Source organism: Orycteropus afer, unplaced genomic scaffold (assembly GCF_000298275.1).
Source record: "Orycteropus afer afer isolate SDZICR_OR568_19922 unplaced genomic scaffold, OryAfe1.0 scaffold00327, whole genome shotgun sequence".
Lineage (NCBI taxonomy): Eukaryota > Metazoa > Chordata > Mammalia > Tubulidentata > Orycteropodidae > Orycteropus > Orycteropus afer.
In genome coordinates, this window is record NW_006921914.1 from 116,823 (window position 1) to 117,550 (window position 728).

The following is a 728-nucleotide window of genomic DNA, read 5'->3' on the forward strand; positions in this document are numbered from 1 at the left end:
CAACCTTCTGGTTAGCAGTCAAGTGCCTTAGCCACTATGCTACCAAATAGGAGCAGCGTTAAAATGAGAAATGATTGAATATGTTTTCCATTCTGGAAATGAAAGTATCCTTTTTTCTTTATTTTTATGAAGTGCTCAATTCAAATTCTTTTCTACAGCTTTGGTCAAGGTGCTTCTTGTGATTCATATGCTTAGAGGTGTTTGTTCTATCCTAAAGCAAATAAGAAACAGGGGTCTGAAAAATAGTCTCAGCTTCTGACAGTTTCTTGAATCCAAGTACTAAAAATATGATCCATCATCATTTTCCCTTTACTTAAGTATATTTAATGAATGTTACTCATTCATTCAAAAATATTTACTGAGGGATGTAGTGTTATCTGTGTTTTATTCTGATATTGGTAATTTTTATGTTGTCTTTTTCTTTGTCAATTGCATTGCACTTTTCAAAGTACCAGCTGTTTGTCTCATTTATTATTCTATATTGTTTGATGTTTTCGTTTTAATTTTTTAAAAATCCACTTTATTCCCTGTGATCACCTTTTCCCTGTGTCTTTCCTACCTATGCATTCCTGCCTCCCTGGCTTTGGCCCTATGCAAATGCTGCCATTCCAATATCACATGTTTGATTGTTCTATGAATTGCATCTCCCTAGTGTAGTTGTTAGGAGCTCTGGTAGCAGAGTGGCTAAGGCACTTGACTGCTAACTAGAAGGCTGGTGGTTCAAACTC